Genomic DNA, 19852 nt, shown 5'->3' with positions numbered 1-19852 from the left:
ATGGGCAATAAATGCTGCCCTTGCCAGCGACACCCACATCCCAGGAATGGATAAAAAAAAAGCTTTTCTCTTTTAAACTCCAACTCTAAGATTTTGGTAAAAAACACTTCTCTCCATTACTCTATTATGTTCAGTTATTATGACCAATATCAAGTTTTATCCCTGCCAGCTCGATGAGATCCTTTACTCTCCAGACGCCAATAAGACATCATGCCCTGAAAGTAGCCATACTCAAGGTCGGTGTTTCTGGATTTACCTTGTGTGTTACCTGTGCAATTTCTTGCTCCCAGTTCATCTTCTCCATGAAAATTTGCTAATATTCACTCTGTGAGAAAGGTGACCTCTGGCACTCTTTAAATGACTTCACGATTGTCCCTGGATTAGACTTCTTAAAATTACAGAACATGCTGTTAGTTATCAAATGATCTATTACCTTGGAAAGTCTGGCCTAATTCAGGATCATCACTATGGTTTTGGCATGGTTGCGCCATTGCTGATCTTTCTGCCTGGAACTCAATTCTTATGCGTTTTGATGAATCATCTGTCATTGTCGTGGGGATGCCCTTTGACAATGTCTGCCACTTTGCACTTCTAAACAAGTTACTATCATTTGACCTCCAACTAAAGTTACGTTCATGGATATCTAGTTTATTCTTAAATCAATCTATCTATGCTATAGTTGATGGGTAATCCTTTGACAATTTCCATTAACTCAGGGTTGCCCAGGACTCTGCCATCTCTCCCACTCTGTTTCTTCTTCATATCAATGACTTTCTCAGTTCATTCTCCAACCCGATCCACTCTTAATCCAATGGTTCCACTCTTCATTCATCAACTTCCTTTAAATTCCTTTAAAGCGTGCAAAATTAAGGCACATGGGATTGGGGGCAAGGTATTGACTTGGATAGAGAACTGGTTGGTGGACAGAAAGCAAAGTGTTGGAATAAACGGGTCGTTTTCCGAGTGGCAGGCAGTGACTAGTGGGGTACCGCAAGGATCGGTCCTAGGACCCCAGCTGTTCACAATATATATTAATGATCTGGACGAGGGAATTGGATGTAATATCTCCAAATTTGCAGACGACACAAAGCTGGGTGGGAGGGTATGCTGTGAGGAGGATGTCGTGAAACTCCAGTACGATTTGGACAGATTGGGTGATTGGGCAGAAACATGGCAAATGCACTGTAATGTGGATAAATGTGAGGTTATCCACTTTGGTGGCAAAAACAGGAAGGCAGATTATTATTTGAATGGCAATAGATTGGGAGAAGGGGAAGTGCAAAGAGACCTGGGTGTCCTTGTGCACCAGTCGCTGAAGGTAAGCATGCTGGTGCAGCAGGCGGTTAAGAAGGCAAATGGTATGTTGGCCTTCGTAGCAAGAGGGTTTGAGTACAGGAACAAGGATGTCTTGCTGCAGTTGTACAGGGCCTTGGTGAGACCGCACCTTGAGTATTGTGTGCAGCTTTGGTCACCTTACCTGAGGAAGGATGTTCTTGCCATGGAGGGAGTGCAGCGAAGATTCACCAGGCTGATACCTGGGATGGCAGGAATGACGTATGAGGAGAGATTGTGTCGATTGGGCTTATACTCACTGGAGTTTAGAAGATTGAGAGGGGATCTCATTGAAACTTATAAAATTCCAACAGGACTAGACAGACTAGATGCAGGAAGGATGTTTCTGATGGCCGGGGAGTCCAGAACCAGGGGTCACAGTCTAAGGATAAGGGGTAAGCCATTTAGGACTGAAATGAGGAGGAATTTCTTCACCCAGAGAGTGGTGAACCTGTGGAATTCTCTGCCACAGAGGGTGGTGGAGGCCAGTTCATTAAATATATTCAAGAAGGAGTTGGATATATTTCTTAAGGCTAAAGGGATCAAGGGATATGGGGAGAAAGCAGGGACAGGGTACTGAATTTGGATGATCAGCCATGATCTCATTGAATGGCGGAGCAGGCTCGAAGGGCCGAATGGCCTACTCCTGCTCCTATCTTCTATGTTTCACACTTTCAATGCTCACAACCTTCGCTCCACTTGTAGTGCAGCAGCTGAATCACTGGGAGAGATTTTCCATTTCTGTGGTCCTCAGCCCATGATTTTCCACCAATTAAAATGAAAGGGCAGAAAATTGAAAGCTGCCGAGAGCAGAGGTGGAAAATTCCAGCCACTATATCTTGATCTCTTCTGTGTCTTTCAATTGGGCATAAGAAATCTTGTTGCTTTGAATTCCTCTACAAGCTTGGCATTTTGCTCTTGTGCCAGACACGTCTCACCCCCTTGACCTGCTGCCCTGACAAGTCTGAAAATATTGCTTTGCTTTGATTTGATCCGAAAACAGAGCGTCAGTTTCCACATGTACGCTGACGACACCCAGCTCTACCTCAATACCACTTCTTACGACCCCTCCACGGTCTCCAATTAAATATTGGGAAGACTGAAGCCATTGTTTTCAGTCCCCGCCACAAACTCCGTTCCCCAGCCATTGACTCCAACCCTCTCCCCAACACCTTTTTGAGGCTGAACCACACTGTTTGCAACCTTGGTGTCATATTTGACCCTGAAACGAGCTTCCGACCACATATTCGCAGCATAATGAAGACCATCTATTTCCACCTCCGCAACATTGCCCTTGCCTCAGCTCATCCGCTGCTGAAAACCTCATTCATGCTTTTGTTACCTTTAGACTTGACTATTCCAACGCACTCCTGGCTGGCCGCCCACATTCTACTCTACGTAAACTTGAGGTCATCCAAAACTTGACTGCCCGTTTCCTAACTCGCACCAAGTCCTGTTCACCCATCTCCACTGTGTTCGCTGTCCTACATTGGCCCCTGGTTAAGCAACGTCTCAATTTCAGAATTCTCATCCTTGTTTTCAAATCCCTCCATGGCCTCGCCCCTCCCTATCTCTGCAACCTCTTCCAGCCCCACAAACCCCCCCGAGATATCTGTGATCCTCTAATTCTGCCCTCTAGAGCATCCCTGATTATAATCGCTCTAGCATTGGTGGCCGTACCTTCTGTTGCCTAAGCCCTTAGCTCTGGAATTCCCTGCCTAAACCTCGCCGCCTCTCTACCTCTCTTTCCTCCTTTAAGACACTCCTTAAAACCTACCTCTTTGACCAAGCATTTGGTCACCTGCCCTAATTTCTCCTTATGTGACTCGGTGTCAAATTGTCTTTTAATACTCCTCGAAGTACCTTGGGACGTTTTACTATGTTAAAGGCGCTATATAAATGCAAGTTGTTGTTGTTTTTGTTGATTTAACTTCATCTATCTAGTCTAGTATCTTTTCTAACTCTGAAAGGTTCCCTTAGAGATATATTTTTTTACTCCTTTCACCCGGAGTGATGCCCTGTACCATTGGTCTTAGCCCTTCATCTTGATTTCTCAATTTTAAAATATGTATTTATATTGCGATTGTACAAAAAGCTACTGATGCTGGACTGACAATCTTCAGAGTGCTGAGCAATGAAACTGAAAATAATTGGCCGCCTGTTGGCGAAACCACCTAATATGCATTTCGATTGAATTCAACGGTAATGAAAATGCAGCAGTGCCTGTAACGGGCAGTTGATCCACGATACCAGATATACATCCGGGCAGCACGTAGAAAATCTACCGCACATTCCCTCAGAGCAGGATTATATATTTTGGAAAAATTTGGAAGTGATTGGCTGTAGAATTGTGTTTGGATCAGGTATGAATACATCCAGAATCAACCATAACTAGCCTTGAGATGTCAAGTGTTATTCCAGCTCGGCAGTTTGGAAGTATATAATGACAGTATCATTGATTCATTTCATGGAAACACCAATGTATAATAATTATGGAGTGGGTTGAATAATTCATCAACATGTTCACTAATATTTTGGCATTTACTGTGACAGAGTGGAAATGGCTGTTAATTTTTTATGATGTTGGACACTATCCAGTGTCATCAGTCTATTTACTCGGAATACTTGAAGCTAGATGAAAATTTGCACAGTAAAGTGTACATGATGATCATAGCGCCATCAGTTTGATAAATTCTAATATATTCTCAACCTGAACAAGATAGATTTAAATCTGCAGCCTGCTTGCTTGGTTTGAATGGACTCTTTACTCCTACTTTCTGACCTGATTTTCATATAATACGAGGAACCTGCATCAGTCCAGTGGATCACAACAGCTTGTAACATGTGAAAAAGATGACCTAGATGCTGTGGCAATGGAGGCACATAATCAGATCTCAACCCAACTGTAGCTCAGGCAAGAACTGGCTCTTCACTTACATTGGAGGTGAAATTCAACTCAGGCGGAGACACAAAGCGGGTAGTGGTGGAACGGGCGCCCGTTCTACAACCCGCCAATATTCCTATCCATTGAAGTCAATGGAAAAGGCTGTACAGTGGGCAGCCACTCTGCTACCACCTGTTTCGTGCCCCTGGCTGAGCTGAATCTCACCCCAATAGGCCGATTCTAACTTGTGGAAACCAGAGTTAACAGAGCCTCAAAATGGGGTCGGGAGACCTACCGCACCGTTAACGACTCTGCTCCGGGCGCCACCATTTTTACAGAGACCCACACTGGGCGGCCGAAGCACCCACTTGTTTAAGGTGGTAGGCTCCATTTAAATATGCAATTTTGGGGTGCTATGATGTGCATAAGATTCCGGTCACCATTTTAGGATACAACTGGTCAGCCTTGAACGCTCTGACCACTTTTACTGGTGGCACAGCCAAAGAGGCCTCAAAAAGGTAAGTTTTCCATTACTTTGTGGGGCTAGGCCCCCCTTGTGATAAAAAGGAGAGGGCACTGAAGTAATCCTCAGTGCAGACTTCATTTTTTTTTACAGCAGGTAGAAAAAAACAAACCAAATCTTAACACCCCAGTTTTTGAGCAATCCAATAATCTCATTGCTTGTCAGATACAGACAAAGAAGTAATTCTACCCAAACAATGTAATGATTCTCGCAGTGGACAGCCAGTCATGTTGTTCATGTATGGCCAGACCATGCATCAATTCTAACAGAACAGCTCGCTGACTTCATTGTGCCCCAGGATAGCCTGTGGACGTGGAAACACCAAAACAGAATCACAGTCAGCCTGGGCAAAACCTCATTAGGGAAAAAGAAATGACGCTCAAAACCTATTGGGGTTGAAATTGGTCTCGGGTGGTAGCAGCCTGTGTTACACCCCGTTCGATTTACCTTTACGTTGAAGTCAATGTAAATCAATATTGCTATCGCCCATTTTGCGCGACTGAGCAAGACTAATTTCAACCCCATGGCGTTTTTGGAATGGACTCAAGTCACAGAATCATTTGCAACAAGCTTAAATCGAATCTCTGCATGGAACATGCTCATCTAAGCAGATGAAAGGTGCGTCTCAAACCTCCCGCAACAAGGCTCACGCACTTTTTTCTGTGTCGAGGGCAAGCAACCCAATTACTTTCTCCTCCATTTATGGGGTTATCCAGAATCACCACCAATGGCCAATGCAACCCTAAGTTGAGTCCCAATTGCGATAAGAAAATGGTCTAATGTTAATTATCCTTTTTAATTTGAGCTTTGTTCCTTTAGGGAAGGATCTGGTCTCCACTTGGCACCTCTCTTTGTTGGCACACTGAAGATCAAGAACTCCAGCATAGGGAGAAATCAAACCCACATCTCACAACTTCAGTGGAACTAGCGGCAACTCATTCATAAAGGAGATGCTCAACTTCAGTTGAAGAGACACGATAAAACATTAATGAATGCCTACAGCGAGTGCAATATTCAGAAGAAATCTGATACCCTGGAAAAAGCTGTTCAGCTAACACTAGAGAATCCTTGCTGAGCAGACTAGAATTCTCAATAAAAACAGAAAATGTTGGAAATACTCAGCAGGTCAGGCAGCATCTGTAGAGAGAGAAGCAGATTTAACGTTTCAGGTCGATGACCCTTCGTCAGAACTGGAAAAAGTTGGAGATGCAACAGGTGACATGAATCAACTGAGCGGCCTGTGGGTGGCGCTGTCCAGGGAGAGTATAAATACTCAGGCACGGGCCCAGCTTGCGCAGGACATTCTTAACAGGAACTAGTGAAGGGCAGGTGTTGCATCTCCTGCGCTTGCACGGGAAGGTGCCGGGCGAAGGGGAAGGGGCATTGGGGGTGATAGAGGAGTGGACCAGGGTGTCGCGGAGGGAGTGGTCCCTTTGGAATGCTGAAAGGGGAGGTGAGGGGAAGATGTGTTTGGTGGTGGGATCACGCTGGAGGTGGCGGAAATGGCGGAGGATGATCCGTTGAATGTGGAGGCTGGTGGGGTGAATGGTGAGGACAAGGGGAACCCTATCCTGGTTCCGGGAGGGAAGGGAAGGGGTGAGAGCAGTAGTGCGGGAAATAGAATGGACTCGACCAAGGGCCGTGTCAACCACAGTAGAGGGGGCTCCTTGGTTGAGGAAAAAGGAGGACATGTCAGAAGCACTAGTATGGAAGGTGGCATCGTCGGAGCAGATGCGGTGGAGATGGAGAAACTGGGAGAATGGAATAGAGTCCTTACAGAAAGTGGGGTGGGAGGAAGTGTAGTCCACATAGCTGTGGGAGTCAGTGGGCTTATAGTGAATGTTTGTCAATAGCCTATCGCCAGAGATGGAGACAGAGAAGTCGAGGAAGGGAAGGGAAGAGTCGGCGATGTGAAGGTGAGGGAAGGGTGGAAATTGGAAGCAAAGTGAATGAAATTTTCTAGTTCAGGCGAGAGCATGAAACGGCACAGATACAGTCATAAATGTACTGGAAAAAGAGGTGAGGGAGGGGACCTGAGTAGGACTGGAACAAAGAATGTTCCACATATCCCACGAAAAGGCAGGCATAGCTAGGGCCCATGCAGTTCCCCATAGCAACACCTTTAATTTGGAGGAAGTGAGTGGAGTCAAAGGAGAAGTTGTTCAATGTGAGAACAAGTTCAGCCAGGCGGAGGAGGGTAGTGGTGGATGGGGACTGGTCGGGCCTCTGTTCAAGGAAGAAGCGGCGCGTCCTCAGGCCATCCTGGTGGGGGATGGAGGTGTAGAGGGATTGGACGTCCATAGTGAAAAGGAGACGGTTGGGGCCAGGAAACTGGAAACTGTTAAAGTGGCGGAGGCCGTCGGAAGAGTCGCGGGTGTAGGTGGGATGAGGCTGGACAAGGGGATATAAAATAGAATCGAGATAGGAAGAGATAAGTTCCGTGGGGCAAGAACAGGCTGAAACGATGGGTCTACCAGGGCAGTCCTGTTTGTGGATCTTGGGAAGGAGGTAGAAGTGGGCTGTGTGGGGTTGGGGAACTATGAGGTTGGCAGCCGTGGTGGGAAGATCTCCAGAGGAGATGAGGTCAGTGGCAGTCTTGGAAATGGTGGCTTGATGTTCGGTGGTGGGGTCATGGTCCAGGGGGAGGTAGGAGGAGGTGTCGGAGAGTTGGCATTCAGCCTCCGCCAGGTAGAGGTCGGTTTGCCAAACAACAACAGCGCCACCGTTGCCAGCAGGTTTAATGACAATGTTGGGGTTGGATCTGAGAGAATGGAGTGCTGCAAGTTCAGAGGGAGGTAGGTTGGAGTGGGTAAGGGGAACAGAGAATTCCCAATGTTTCTTTAATAAAACATACTTTAATAAAACACACAAAATAGAACGGCCTAGAAATTCAGTCGCGTTTGCGCCCACTTATTGGCTATAAAGTGGTTTGCGCCTGAAGTTTTTTATCGCCCGAAATTCAGATGGACCCTAACATCGGCGTTAGCCGGTAGCGCCGCACCGGCACCGATGACGTCATCGGTGTGCGCAGCGCCCCGGTTGCAATGCTATTCCGGCCCGATGGCCAAATTCAGTTGCGGCCGCCTCACCCGTGGCAGCCGCAAACAGCGTTTGTGAAACGGGGTCTTGCAGCTCCAAAAGGCCGGCGCATAAAGGTGGAGCGGCGGCCGGCCGCTTTCCCGGCGGCCGCCTGCCCGCACCTCCCTCCCCGGACTCCTGCACCACCCCCCCGCGGCATTGATGTCTGAGTCCCGCGAGCCCGGCACATCTCCGTGGTGCCGGGCTCATTTGCCGGGGGAATCCACCGGTGATCTGACGGCTGCAGGCAGCTCCTCCTTAAGAGAAGGAGGAGGCCTGCAGTACCCCAGCCTGCCGCACCGCATCGGGTGCCGCAGCGGGAGCTGCACGCCTGAAAGTGACATTCATCGCCCCTAGCGAGGCGGCCAAACCCTGCAATAGCGCCCGCCGCCGTCTTGGCCCGTCGCAACTGAATTTTAGGCGGGCGCTACGGGAATCCTGGCGGGCGCAAAATTTCGGGCGCAAAAGACCTGGCGGGGCCATACCGAATTTCTAGGCCAACATACCAAAACAAGGACAAAAAAGACCACTGAGCCTGTCCCATTCCGACAATGGTGTAACTTTCACACTAAATCACCCTATGCACGCCCACCGCTGCTCCCCGCCACCCCCCGCGCCCCCATAATCATATAATCTCTGGAAGAAGCAAAAAAAAACTTTAGGCCAATTTAGGAAAGTACTCTGAAAAATTCTTCAATCCCTGAAGGGATCAAGCAAGCACGAAGAGACCACAGTGACTGAGTGATGACACAACCCCAAAGCCCACCTGCCTTCTGTATGTAGATATGTTTTCCACTCTGAGGAACTCGTCCAGCTCCCTTTTGACTACTTGCAGTGAATCCGCACTCACTGCACGAAATAGCAGCTTGTTCCAAGCTGAGAAAACATAAGCAAATCAACGAACTGATACGCACCCCAGTCCAAAGAGTACTGATGTAACATAGTAACAGGGTATCTGCTGCATATCATGCTGATGAATAACATCATCTCGAAACTCAACAGGCCTGAGTTCTGAGATGAAAATTTGACAAAACTCATAAAAGCACTGCAGCCACTGTGAAGGAGTGGCAGACAAACCAGCACCTTAGGTAAATTACTTAGTGAATGGTGTGTATATTTGAGCTGCTGAATCTTGGCCCCACCACAAGTGCTGTGTTATCCAAGCCAGCTGAAAGTATAAGCCCCTCGACTTTAAACCAACTTGATCGCCAAAAGACAGCTCAAAAATGTCGAAACTGCAGAACTTAACAACTCTCTTAAAGCTGAAGCTTTCGGAAACAATGGAGATTTCCCATACCAAAACCAAGATCAGTCAGTGAGTCTTCAAATATAACCGACCACCAAAACATTGGAATACAAACATAACTGATGGGGAACAATTGTTTCATAACAAACTACAGGGACATCAGGTTCATATTCATTACTGCAAAAATCTGGACAGAAAGCGTCATAATAGAACATTGACCCACTTCAGTGAAAGACTTGGGCTGGATACTACACAGGGAATAATTGCCCTGACTAGATTTGTATTCGGAGTAAACTAATCAGGGGAATAACTGTCAGCAACTCCCCTTACGTATTAACTTTGTCATTTAAGCAAAGATCTTTGGTTCAATTGGTGGAAACATGATTCTCTTCACTGGCCCTGAAATTAGGATCGGGTGCTTGCCGCGCGTGCAAGCCCCCGATCTGCACTCACCCTGCGCGCCGACATCTGAAGCCCGGGCCTGCTTGCATTTCCTGTCTCAGGCCCGGTTCAGCTGTCGGCGCGCTGTGCTTACCTGATCCAGCGGCGTAGTTAGTGCGATGTGCCGGCTGGGATCAGGTGAGCACTGTGCAGCCAATCAGGGGAGGGGAAACTCATTCATGAGTTTGACAGTAAGAGCTGTCAAACTCATGAAAAGTATGGGCTGCCAAAACACTACTTTAACTTTAAATATAATTTTAAAAAACATCCCACTGACTATATTAACTATAAATAAGTTTTTAAAAATGTTTTAAACAATTAATCAATTTTTTGAAAAAAATAAATTTAAAAAAAATAGGGTCTAAAACTAAACTTACCTTACTGTAAATTCTTTAAAAATAACAAACCTGTGGAAAAAAAATTTCTACATTGTACTAAAAGCCCACTTATCTGAAAAATTAAATACTTACGTCTGGTTTTTCCACGCGTAAAGACCGGAGGCCTTTACACGCGCGCAACTCTGAAAAAAAAAAGGAATTTCACTGCGCACGCGCTGCCTGTGCAGTCGCGCGCGTTCTGCCTCTTAACCCCTTGGGTCAGAGGACAGGAAATGCCGGTTTTCAGCGCATGCGCTGTGCATGCTGAAAACCGGCAATTCCTCCGGGCACACGTGTGAGTACCCCGTCTTTACTCACGCGTTGTGCCCGGAATTACTGGGCCACTATGTTGCATTTTGTTATTCTCCAGAAAGTAGTTCAGTGAAATGGCAATGAATCTGACTGCTCTTTAATGATAAACGCAACATTTTTTCAAATGCCTTTGAAGGTGACAGACAAAGGGAGACCTTGTTATTATAAGTAGATCAAGGAATGTTACGAACTAGTTGAGGATACAACATCTGCCCTAGCAGAGTCCCCAACTACCAGCTTCTCCTTGTTGATCAATCAGGCAGTCTTTTGTTTCTTCATGAAAGGAATGCTCGCTCTCTTTTAACATTGTCTTTGAAGTTGTGAACTAGCAATTCCCAGTGAACAAGAGAAGATGGAAGCTAATATAATGGAGAATGGCCAGGATCAGAGGAGTCCAAGGTGTATTTTGGTTGCTGTATCTGGACTCTACCATAAATCTGTTTGCATTAGATCACGTAGAATGTGTGCAGGAATATATTTTTGGTCGGGTTCTATGTGTCTGTGTGTATATAGGTTAGTGAATAAATAGAATTGTTGCACGGCAATGTCATGAATGTAGTAGGCTATACAAATAAAGTGTAATTGTGGTACTTGGAACCAATATAGTGGTTATTGTAATCAGCACATCTCCCTTCTATACCCATATTTTTATTCTGAATTTTGGCAAAATTATCTCTTAAACAGCTGCCATATATATCATGCCTATACCCAGCTCATCTCCCCACTACCACCTTTGATTTTTTAGCATTCTCAGGATGTAGGTGTCACTTTACTAGTCCAGTAACATAACCACGACACGACCGTAACTTAATTCCATTACTGTCGCTGTGCTGTCTGATTGCTTGTGTGACACTAATTCGTGGACAAGCCAGAACTTTCTGTAACTCAACATTGGCAAGACTGAAAATTAACAACCCCTGTTGTATTTCTGCCAGAAACTTGCATCTTAGCCCCTGATCTCCTCACTCTTGCTGGCTGCTTGCCCAGGTGTAACCTGGCAGTGTGAAACCTCTGTGTTTGTTTGATTCTGAGCTGAGCTTCAAACACCAACATCCAGTCCATCACCAAGACTGCCAATTTCCATCTCCAAATTATTTTTTTAAAAATTTGTTTATGGGATGTGGGTGTCGCTGGCAAGGCCAGCATTTATTGCCCATCCCTAGTTGCGCTTGAGAAGGTGGTGGTGAGCCGCCTTCTTGAACTGCTGCAGTCCGTGTGGTGAAGGTACTCCCACAGTGCTGTTAGGGAGGGAGTTCCAGGATTTTGACCCAGCGACGACGACGATATTGCCCAACTCCATCCATACTTCAACCTATCTTGCACCCTATCCTGAACTAAGTCCTACTCACCCATCACCAACCTCCATCTGTTCTTGCAGGTGGCCATATTGAAGGGTTCAAAGTTACAATGGGCAATCTTCAGGGATGTGTTTTAGCTCCATTCCTATTCATAATGGTTCTAAATTAAATACTGCACAAATCAAAATTAGGTTATAGCTTTATCCCATTCAAGAAGCTTCAAGGTATATCTTGCAAAATATCCTTGACTTTGCCAATGATATTTTCCTACACAAAGAGCCCAAATTAAACACAACAAAAGCATGTAATCTTCTGACACTAGTGCTGGTAATAAACATATATAAAACTAAATTTAAGACCACTAGAACATGAATCAAAGACTTGACAATAAAATGGTGACATAATAGAAGTTTATGTAGAAGCTAGCATAATCAACACTGAAAGTGTTGGCCATGCTGACTGATGCATTAGTCACCTGTGTGACCAGAGTATTAGTCAGTACAGCAGTGCTAGTGTGACCAGAGTATTAGTCAGTACAGCAGTGCTAGCCTGGAATGAGCCAGAGTGAGGAACATTGAGGTGGCGGCGATCTCGGTTGTAACGAGGAGTGCAATGCCATTGCTGCAGGTCAGCCGCAGGTGTCCTTGCAGTCGGTAACAAAGCTCTGCCACTGGCTCCCTGCTGACCTGGAGGCTACAGTCACAGTTGTCCTCAGTCATCAGCGGGTAGATGTACCAAGCCTGCAGATATGGTTGGTGGCATCATGGCGCAGCTAGTGCCGATCTCCTAAAGCGCTCTAATCTCTGAATGCTGGTTAATCTCCTGGGTAATCTTTCTTTCATTTTGTACCATTTCAAATACTGTATACGGGGAGCCTCCCAACCAAAACCCCCATGTGCAACTGAACCTTCACATGCTGTCTGCAGCTTGTACCTCGATACTGTGTGACTCTCTGAGCTCCAGTGAAAGTTGTTAACGGAGGGCCTCCTTCGCATGCTCCCTCTTTTTTTACTTGTTCCTGTTCCGGTGAAGTCCTGTAAATGTGATTTTTCTGTCTCCTTTCTGTGACACAGCAGCCAGTGATGAATGTTTTCGGAAGCTGTTAAAACCAAACTTACCATAACAAGTACAAGTTGCCCCCCCCCACGAAAAATAATACCACAAGTTCACATTAATAAAAAAAATGTTAAACACTGAAAAAAAAATGATTAAAATGACCATAGTACTAAAAAAGTACTACAAACAATGCAAAAATAAACCTCTCAAGCCTGGTCACCTTTGTGAGCTCCACTGCACTATCTCAGTGGGGGTGATTTTCATTCAGAAGTCCGGAAGGAGGCGGGACTACAACTTTCGGGGTTGTAGTCCCGCCTCCATCGAGATGCAGCCAATCCATGCAATTTTAACTTGATTGACCTTGTTGAGCTCACCCAGCGGGCTCAGCAGGCCAATTAAGGGCCACCCAGCAACAGGTGATGTCACAGACTGAAATTTCATCTGTCAAGAGGTTTTGACAGATGAAATATCAGTGTTTCACAGCTGTTTGAAGCTGTCAAACACTGACAGTCTTACTTCTAACCTGAGTCCTTCTACACAGACTCAGTTAGAAATCTCACCGGCACAGAAAGCTGAAGGCTGTCACTTTTGACAGTTCGCAGCCATTCTGCTTTCTGTGCCGGCTGAATGATGGACTCCCGAAACCTAGAGGAAGGAAGGCTGAAAAGGTAAGTACAGGTAATTTAAACTTCTTTACACACTTTAGACACACCAAACACACTTACCTTTGCACTCATGCACCCATCACTCACTTGAACACTGACATCTCGACCCCTCCAAGTCCTTCAACCCGACGGCCCGACTCCTCTAACTTGGCGTGGTTTGGAGCCGTTGGGAATCCCACACTTCAAGCTTTAAAATAGGGATTAGGCTAAAAACTGCCCATTAACTACCTGTTAACAGGCAGTTAATTGGCACTAATCCCTTCCCGCCTCGGGTAGGCGGGTCGCAGTGCGGGGCGGGTACTCGCCTCCTTTGAAACTTACGTGGAGGCGGGTTGGGGGCGGGATGGTGTCGGGACACCCAAATTCGGGACTTTAACCCCTCGCACGCCTCCAATCCCGACTCCACGGGTCAATGAAAATCAATCCCAGTGTGTCTAGAAGCTTCTTTCAATCTTGTGTGATAATGTAGGCTTGTTAATTTTGCAACATTGCTGATTACATTATAACTCTGTCAGTTGTCAGGTCTCTTTTTCCTAGTCACTGGGCATAAACTGGGAAAATCAATTTCTGGCCTAACATAAAAAAACTCATCATCAAGCAGGCAACCTATCAATTACAGCAATGAAAAAGCATGAATTCATATTGATTAGTCTTTAAGTTTTACCATCTAGATGTGCCTATAAAGTGCTCCTATGGCCAATGGCCCTTTAATTTAGACACCCAGAATTTACTTACTGTTTTTTGGTAGATCTTTAGTGTGTGATAGGTGCAATGGGATTTTCAGACCAGAAAATTGGGACGGCAGCCAGTCCTGTGGGCTTTCACCCCACAAATCGATGCGCTCCTAATTCCGATGCTTCTTTGGTCTTCCTCACTATCCACTTGCCAAGCCGCCATAAAGCTCATTAACGTATTTAAATGAGTACCAGTGCCATTTAGCCTGCCAAACTCCAGGGAGTGACACTTGCAATGCACCAGGGGTAACTTAGAACAAGATAAATGAGGCCTACTGGTTTCCAGCAATGCTGAGAGCAGGGGATGAGAGAGACTGTTGAGCCCAAAGAATGCACCAACTTTGGCTGTGGGGTAATTCAACTGGGAAAGAGCTCTTGGAGGCTTTTCACCTAGAGAACGCTGGACTTGCCTCTGACTGCCTAAGGGACTGTGAGACCACCAAGATATTTTACCCCCCCACCACCGCCCCCCCTCCCCATCTACAGTGAGAGGTTCTGAGCAGCAAGTATAGGATTCCCAATTGGAATTCCTTCGTTTTCCATCATAATGGTGGAGAGGTACTACAGGATGAAGTAAAGGAGAGTGAGACAACATATGAGGAGAATGTGCCTTCAAGATATTTCCCCATTCATGCAAAGAATTTACAGGCCATTCAGATTCAATGAAGACCTTTGTGAGGAGCGCTCTGTTAGAAGAGTGTGCTGCACCAAAGAGGCAATAGGAAATCTGTGCCACCCTGTTGCAGCTATGCACATGCTGCTCCCCTGGCCATTCTTGGCTTTTTAAAGGTTTCACTCCTAATTTCCAAGCCCCCTCCCCAGGCACTACTCCTGTTTTTACATTGGAATTTATGCTACTGAACCGGCAATAGATACTTAAATGAGCTGACTCTGCAAATTCCAAAGGGTCACCACTGGAGAGGCTCAGAGGGCACATGCCCAGATATAAAGGCCCCCATCGAATTAGAAGCATAGAATCATAGAATGATACAGCGCAGAAGGAGGCCATTCGGCCCATCATGCCTGTGCTGGCTTTTTGGTAAAGCTGTCAAATTAATCCTGCTCCCCTGCTTTTTCCCCACAGCCCTGCAAAATTTGTCCATTCAAGTTTTTATCCAATTCTCTTTTGAAAGTTACTATTGAATCTGCTTCCACCGCTCTTTCAGGCAGTGCGTTCCAGATCACAACAACTCGCTGCGTAAAAAACGTTCCCTCATGGTCGCGTCTGGTTACTGACCCTTCTGCCACTGGAAACAGTTTCTCCTTATTTACTCTATCAAGTCTCCTCTTAACCTTATCTGCTGTAAGGAGAACAATGCCAGCTTCTCCAGTCTCTCTGCATAACTGAAGTCCCTCATCCCTGGTACCATTCTAGTAGATCTCTTCTGCCCCCTCTCCAAGGCCTTGGCATACTTCCTAAATTTCACAATTGAACACAATGCTACAGCTGAGGCCTAACCAGGGTTTTATAAAGGTTCAGCATAACTCCTTTGCTTTTGTACTCTGCCTCTATTAATAAAGCCAAGGATCCCAGATGCTTTTTTAATGGTCTTCTTAACTTGTCCTGCCACCTTCAAAGATTTATGTCAATACACCCCAGGTCGCCCTATTCTTGCACCCCTTTAAAATTGTGCCATTTAGTTGATATTGCCTCTCTTCATTATGCCAACCAAAATGTATCATTTCACATTTCTCTGCTTTAAATTTCATCCGCCACATGTCTGCCCATTTTATCAGTCTATGTCCTCCTGAAGTCTGTTACTATCTTCCTCATTGTTTACTACATTTACAAGATTCGTGTCATCTGCAAACTTTGAAAGTATGCCCTGTATACCCAAGTCCAGATCATTAGTATATATCAAAAAGAGCAGTGGTCCTAATATCAACCCCTGGGGAACACCACTTTCCTCCTGTCTGAAAAACAACTATTTACCACGACTCTCTGCTTTCTGTCCCTTAGCCAATTTTGTATCCATGCTGCCCCTTTAATCCCATGGGCTTCAATTTTGCTAACAAGTCTATTATGAGGCACTTTATTAAACGCCTTTTGAAAAGTCTATATACACAACATCAACTGGACTACCCTCAAGCACCCTCTCCATTATTTAATTGAAGAACTCAATCAAGTTTGCCAGACACAATTTGCCTTTAACAAATCCGTGCTGACTTTCATTTATCAGCCCATACTTTTCCAAATGCCAATTAATTTTGTCACGGATTATTGTCTCTAAAAGTTTCTCCACCACCGAGGTAAGGCTGACTGGCCTGTAATTGCTGGGTTTATCTCTCCCCCTTTTTTAAACAGGAGTGTAACATTTGCAATCTTCCAGTCCTCTGGCACCACCCCCATATCTAAGTAGGATTGGAAGATTATGGCCAGAGCCTCCGCAATTTCCACCCTTACTTCCCTCAGCAACCTAGGATGCATCCCATCCGGACTGGGTGATTTTTCTACTTTGAGGACCTTTTACATACATCCTCTTTATCTATTTTATCCTATTCAATATCGCTAGTGCCTCCTCCTTTTCACTGTCTAATTTGAATCTCTATAGCTTTAGTCATCCAGGGAGCTCTAGATTTGGATGCCCCTTCTTTCCCCCTCGTGGGAATGTATCTGTACCCAAACCATCTCTCCTTTGAAGGCCTCCCATTGTTTGATTATTATTTTGCCTATGAATTTTTTATTACAATCCACCTGCGCCAGATCGCTTTTCAACTCACTGAAGTTAGCTCTCCTCAGTTAAGTATTTTTATGCTTCATTGTTCCTTGTCCTTTTCCATAACTATTCTAAACCTGATGATATTATGATCACCGTTCACAAAATGGTCTCCCACTGAAACATGCTCCACTTGTCCCACTTCATTCCCCAGAACTAGATCCAGCACTACTTCCTTTCTTGTTTGGCTGGAATTTTACTGATCAAGAAAGTTCTCTTGTACACATTTCAGGAATTCCACCCCCTCTTTGCCCTTTACACTGTTGCTATCCCAGTCTATATTAGGATAATTGAAGTCCCCTATTATCACTACTCTGTAGTTCTTGCATATTTCTGAAATTTGCTCCTCTATCTCCTTCCCACTATTTGGTGGCCTATAGTATACACCCCATTGCATAGTAGCTCCTCTATTATTCCTTAATTCTAACCAATTAGACTCTGTCTTTGACCCTCAACTGCATCATCCCTCTTCAGTGCTATAATAGTTTCTTTTATCAATACTGCCCCTCCTTTTTATTCTTCCCTATCTTTCCTGAATATCGTGTAGCCAGGATTATTAAGTTCCCAATCCTCCCCTTCTTTGAGCCTGTTATTGCCATTATATCATAGTTCCATGTGGTGACTTGTGCCTGCAGCTCACCAACCTTATTTCCCATGCTCTGAGCATTTACATACATGCACTCCAACCCTTCTTAGACTGCTTCGCATTTGCCCCCTGTTTGATCCCTTCTGTTCCTGTTCTATTATTTACTCTAGTGCCATTTGCCTCTCCCAGTCCTCTGTGCACCTTGTTTCTCCTCTCTAATGTTTCATCCCGCCAATCCCATCCCCCTTGCCAAATTAATGTAAATCCACCCCCACAGTACTAGTTAACTTTCCCATAAGGATATTGGTCCCAGCTCTGTTGAGGTGCAACCTGTCCACCTTGAACAGGTCCCTCCTGCCCCAGAAGTGGTCTCAATGCCCCAGGAATCTGAAGCCCTCCCTCCTGTACCATTTATCCAGCCACACATTAACCTGTTTAACCCTGTTATTCCTAGATTCACTAGAGCGTGGCACTGGGAGTAACCCAGCGATGACTACCTTGGAGGTCCTTGCTTTTCAACTTACTCCCTAGCTCCTGAAACTCTGACTGCAGGACCTCAACCCTTTTCCTTCCTACGTCATTGATTCCCACATGGACCATGACTTCTGGCTGTTCCCTTCCCTCGCAGCATGTTCTGCACCCTCTCAGTGATGTCCTTTATTCTGGCACCAGGGAGGCAACACACCGTGCAGGACTCATGTCGACTGTTGCAGAAACGCTTGTCTATACCCCTGACTATCAAGTCCCCTATGACCACTGCATTTCTACACTTTGCTGTACACCCCTGTGCAGTCATTTGCCCCACAGTGCTGTGGATGTGGTCTAGGCTGCACTCCCCCAAGGTGCCGTCACCCTCACTGGTATTCAGCGCTGAAAACCGGTTTGAGAGTGCCACACTCCCGGGGAATTCCTGTATTGCCTGCGTCTTCCTATCCTGCCGGATGGTCACCCACTTACCATCCTCCTGAGCTGTCTGTAGCTGCGGGGTGACCACCTCCTGGAACGTGCGCTCCAGGAGATTCTCAGTCTCCTGCATGCCCTGCAGTGACTCCAGCTGCTCCTCATGTTCAGCAACCTTGAGCTGGAGTTCGAGCAAATGGAGGCACTTCCTGCACACGTAGTTATCCAGGACACATGAAGCATCCTGGCTAACCACGAGACTCTGGGCCTCTGAATCAGAGGGGTAGATTTTCCTGGAGCCGTCAGGCGGGGTTTCAGGCATGAGGGGGGGGGGGGGTGGAAATCCTGATTTTGGGGGTCCCGACACCATCCCGCCCAAAACCCGCCTCTACGTAAGTTTCAAAGGAGGTGGGTACCCGCCCCGCACTGGGACCCGCTGACCCGAGGCGGGAAGGGATTAGTGCCAATTAACTGGCTGTTAACAGGTAGTTAACGGGTAGTTTTTAGCCTAATCCCTATTTTGAGGGGTGTCGTGTGGGATTCCAGACGGCTCCAAACCACGCCAGGTTAGAGGAGTCGGGCCGTCGGGTTGAAGGACTTGGAGGGGTCGCGATGTCGGTGTTCAGGTGAGTGTGTTTGGTGTGTCTAAAATGTGTAAAGAAGTTTAAATTACCTGTACTTACCTTAACAGCCTTTCTTCCTCTAGGTTTCGGGAGTCCATCACTCAGCCGGCACTGAAAGCAAAATGGCTGCGAGCTGTCAAAAGTGACAGCCTTCAGCTTTCATTGCCGGTGACAGTTCTAACTGAGTCTGTGTAGAAGGACTCAGGTTAGAAGTAAGACTGTCAGTGTTTGACAGCTTCAAACAGCTGTGAAACGCTGATATTTCATCTGCCAAGACCTCTTGACAGATGAAATTTCAGTCTGTGACATCACCTGTTGCCGGGTGGCCCTTAATTGGCCTGCTGAGCCCGCTGGGCGGGCTCAACAAGGTCAATCAAGGGAAAATCGTGCGGATTGGCCGAACATCGATGTAGGCGGGACTAAAACCCGAAAGTTGTAGTCCCGCCTCCTTCCCGACAGCTTTATGAAAATCTACCCCAGAGTTTCCGTTAATTAAGGGCATTGCTGAATTTGCTGTATTTTTAAACAATACTCCAAATTTGGTTCTTGAGTAAACCAGTGAGGTCTGCTAATCCAACACGTATAATGGACTGTAGGCCGTTCCCCAAAAGGTTTACACCAAAATGCAGAATAGAATGGAATCCTACAAAGCCCATTCCAGGAGAGTGGCACCTTTGCATCTTTCATTGCTGACTGCGTATAAGATAGAGAGCAGACTACGCATGCTTTATTGCACTGCAGTCTATGTCCACTCTCTACTGAAGACTATCCCTGAAAGCAGAGACAGGCACTATCAAGTGCTCTTCTATTGATGAAGGTGGGAACTAGCACGTTTTCCTGTGCTCGCACTGCTGCTGGGGTTAGTTATGGATATGGTGGCTGTGGTCATTGTAATGACATTGTTCCTTGGGATTCAATCTACTCTATGCACTGGTTTGTCCAAGATAAAGAATCACCTGAATTCTGTTTTGGTTCCCAGTCTGGCAACGCCTCGATTTTAAAATTCTCATTCTTTTTTCAAATCCCTCCATGGCCTCGCCCCTCCCTATCTCTGTATCTATCCTCCTCCAGCCCTACAAC

At 46.0% G+C, this 19852-nt stretch overlaps 1 protein-coding gene across 5 annotated transcripts in view; it reads right to left on the bottom strand.

The window, feature by feature from the left end:
• LOC147107338 (FERM and PDZ domain-containing protein 4-like) overlaps positions 1-19852 on the bottom strand; it is a 506420-nt gene that overhangs the window by 104217 nt on the left and 382351 nt on the right. The window contains exon 1 of one of the 5 annotated variants that reach the window (XM_086006261.1): positions 9975-10058. The exons of the other annotated variants lie outside the window; for them this stretch is intronic. The gene's annotated coding sequence lies outside the window, so the exon portion shown is untranslated. Of the gene's footprint in view, positions 1-9974; positions 10059-19852 lie in introns of those variants that run through there. 5 annotated transcript variants of the gene reach the window in all.

The sequence above is a fragment of the Somniosus microcephalus genome, chromosome 14 (genome assembly GCF_052327205.1).
Source record: "Somniosus microcephalus isolate GS21.2 chromosome 14, FLI_Smic_1.0, whole genome shotgun sequence".
In the NCBI taxonomy this organism is placed as follows: domain Eukaryota; kingdom Metazoa; phylum Chordata; class Chondrichthyes; order Squaliformes; family Somniosidae; genus Somniosus; species Somniosus microcephalus.
Note: the sequence above shows the minus strand (reverse complement) of the source record. Positions and strands in the feature narration are given on the sequence as shown.